Source organism: Rutidosis leptorrhynchoides, chromosome 3 (genome assembly GCF_046630445.1).
Source record: "Rutidosis leptorrhynchoides isolate AG116_Rl617_1_P2 chromosome 3, CSIRO_AGI_Rlap_v1, whole genome shotgun sequence".
NCBI classification, from domain to species: domain Eukaryota; kingdom Viridiplantae; phylum Streptophyta; class Magnoliopsida; order Asterales; family Asteraceae; genus Rutidosis; species Rutidosis leptorrhynchoides.
Genome location: NC_092335.1, coordinates 170,154,530 through 170,158,104, shown reverse-complemented (window position 1 = coordinate 170,158,104; position 3,575 = coordinate 170,154,530).

The window sequence follows — 3,575 nt, the reverse complement described above, 5'->3', positions numbered from 1 at the left end:
AAATTTAAAAGAACAAGACTGGGCTAGTGAGGAAGAAATATGGGGGATTATTGACAGGTTTATAAATGATCAAGGAACTCTCCAACCACTGCCACCTAATGCCTGGAGAGATGGTAGAAAGTATGCAGGCCCAGCAAAAGATCCAAAGACAATGATTGAGAGCAAGCAAGAGACGCGCTGCATGTTCATCTTTCAAAATGACTAATTCATTTACATAAATGAAGACTTTTGACTTCGATTACTGGGATTAGGACATTCTGGTTATTTGGATAACTTGGTAAGTTTGTTATTCTTTTGTTAACTAATAACTTTATACAATTTATTTTATATTAGGGTTACCCTGTATATTAACTTGTTATATTTATAGCACATTGATGGATGGGCTACATTTCTTTTGAGATATCGTCAGAGATTTCTCCCCCGAGCCAGTCAAGTTTATTCCACTCCTGAGTTTCCAGCTAAGGTGCTTAAAGCAAGTTCTCGATGGACTATTATGCCACTGGGATTCCTGAACATGCTAGAGAGATTCAACACTTATTTTTACAATACTCAGAAGGAGGAGGGCAAACAGGAGGAATCTGTAACGACCCAACCCGTTATCCAACCGAAACACGCTTATTTTTTTTTTAATCTGGTTTTAGCCAAATGGAGCGCCGCTCCAATATGGGGTGCGCCGCTCCAAAGCCTGCTGTCCAAAATGTCATTTTCACGGGAAAAGATCTCCCGCTTCCCGGCACTTTTAGACGAAACGGTTTTCACCACGCATTAAAGTAAGTAAAACTAACACGTTTTCATAATAAAATAAGTTTTACAACACCGGGCCCACATTAACCCAAATTACGCCAAAGTGACCATTTCGACCCATTTTAGTTTAATACAAACATAGACCGAGCATGGTGATTGGGGGTACGCTACCCAATCCTAATCAAATCCAATGGCACGTCTTCTAAAGCAAACTACGCAAGTCCACTAGTCCCCACACTTACCCGAGCCATCACCTCCACGCAAATCTATAAAAATGTAAACAACGAGAGGGTAAGTATAAAGCTTAGTGAATGCAATAATTATACATACACATATATAATCTACTTACTTGCAATCACTTACACAATTACCGCATACACGCTAGCAATTTAATTAGCATACCATCGCAAAGTATAACGCTAAAATCTCCAATACGCAAGCTAGCACAAACAATAGCATATAATCCGAACAATATACTATGCTACACTACAACACATAACCATGGTTAACCGAAATCCAAAGGGAACGATTCTCGCGAATGAACCGTTAGCCACGCAGACGCCGCTAGTATGCATCACTAGCCCCTTGAGTGGTATCGAACGCCCGAACTTATGACCACCCGTTAAGCTCAATGTGGTATCGATCGCCCGAACTTAAAACCCACATTTCACACCACACATACATGAGGATAGGGTATTGAATGCTCGAACTTAAAACCCGTATCCCACGCATTACACTTGTTAATAAGGTATCGACGCTCGAACTTTAAACCCTTATTACATGAAAAGTACAATGTGGTATCGATCGCCCGAACTTTAAACCCACATTCTACTTATGATGGTGAGGTATCGAACGCTCGAACTTTAAACCCTCATCCCGTACCGACACGATGTGGTATCGTACGCTCGAACTTAAACCCCACATCGCATTTCACACAAATAAATACATTATATACATACACGTATAATTACTCCACTCACCTTGGAATGCCCGCACAAGTCATTTACAACATGATCTCCGTCCTCAAATTTGAGCAAGTAACCACCTGAATCACACATAGGTACAATATACACATAAATAGCCATTCTCTAAAAGAGAACCCGACACAAACATCCCTTAGCCGAGGGATCACACCTTTCTCGCCAAAACCCGCCCATTTAACACCTAATGGGTGGTAATTCAAACCAACACAACAAAGTACAATTTAACCCAAATCATACTTTACACCAATTAGACCAAACCTAGGTCTTGACACTAAATTACTACTTAGGTAGTAATCATTTCAAACGCCAATTACACCAAAACCCCAACACGTGCAATATTGACCCATATTGCTTTTGACCACATTTGACTTATGTTAAATATCATTTTAACCAAAAATTACTTCTCGCGAGTAATTACATCCAAAAAACATCATTTAACACTTAACAAAAGCGTTTAACATCCATTTAATCCAAATTAGTGTCATCCTCAATTTTGACCCAATTCAAATTACCCATTTTGACCAAAGTCATAAAAACGCCCCATAATCACTAACGGCTAGTGATTATATTTCCAAAACACCAATTAACGACTAAATCAAGTATTTACATACTTTGACACTAAATCAAAGTCAACACCTATTTTGACTAGCAAACTTGTTCTTAAGAACATCAAAACACTAATATATTTATAATCCAGTGATTTACACCCAAAACCATGACCAAAATTGTCATCAAACCCTAACCCACCGATAATCGGGTTCACATATACTAACAATACCCAAAACCCCCAAATTCCACAAGGAATGGGGTTTTGAACCCTAACTAGCACAAACCTTAAACATGAACAAGAATATTAACAATTTAATTCGGAGTTAGAACTTACCAACACTATCAAAACGTAGCCGTTCACGAGATGATCAACTTTAACACTTAAGGTTTGACCCGAAACACCCTTCTTCTTCTCCAAATAGAGCTCTCTCTCTCTCTCTAAACTCTCTCCTCTCTCTCTAGGGTTGAAGATGAGAGTGTTTGGTGGAAGTGAAATGAGGTTTGGATAAGGTTTAGATAAGTTTTGAGGTCCCCAAACCGTCCATATACGAAAGGACCATAATACCCCTCATTTAAACCCTTTAAAAAGGCTGAAAAACGCATCAGACGCAATCAGAGCGTCGCTCAATAGGGTGGAGCGCCGCTCCAACATATAGATGCTGGCAGTCAAGCAAAACATGTTTCAGCAACTTGTTTTGGCCATAACTTTTTGACCGTAACTCCGTATTCGATGAATCAAATATCGTTGGAAACGTAATAAGATATTCTTTTCAATGGTAAGGCTTTGAAACATCAACTCAAACTTTATTCAGGGTTGAAAAATTACGTTGCACACCTTGTAACTCAAACAACAATGTGTAACAGAAAAACGGGGTGTTACAATTCTCCCCCACTTGAACTCGATCACGTCCTCGTGATCCGCATTATTTACCAAGAGGTAAGTGCTTCAATGCCTCCACCCTTACATATAATAGGAACCACGTCCTACGATCCTACGAAATGCAACCAAACCCAACATCCATAATATCCTCTGCTAATCCGAAGATCCCACCACACGCTAATAATCACTAACGTGCATCATCGCAACCAGCGGTATCTCATACATTCAACGTCCACAATGCCCACTTAGGAAATATAGAAAACACCATGTATCCCTACCAGTTCTCTCGTGCTACAACCTGCAACAAGCTATGTCCATAACTATATAGCACCAACGCGATCTACTAGGTCCACTACACTGTGAACCAAGTCTTGCATTACTCCAAATCGAGAAGGATTCGTGCCGCGTTAAAACTTCGT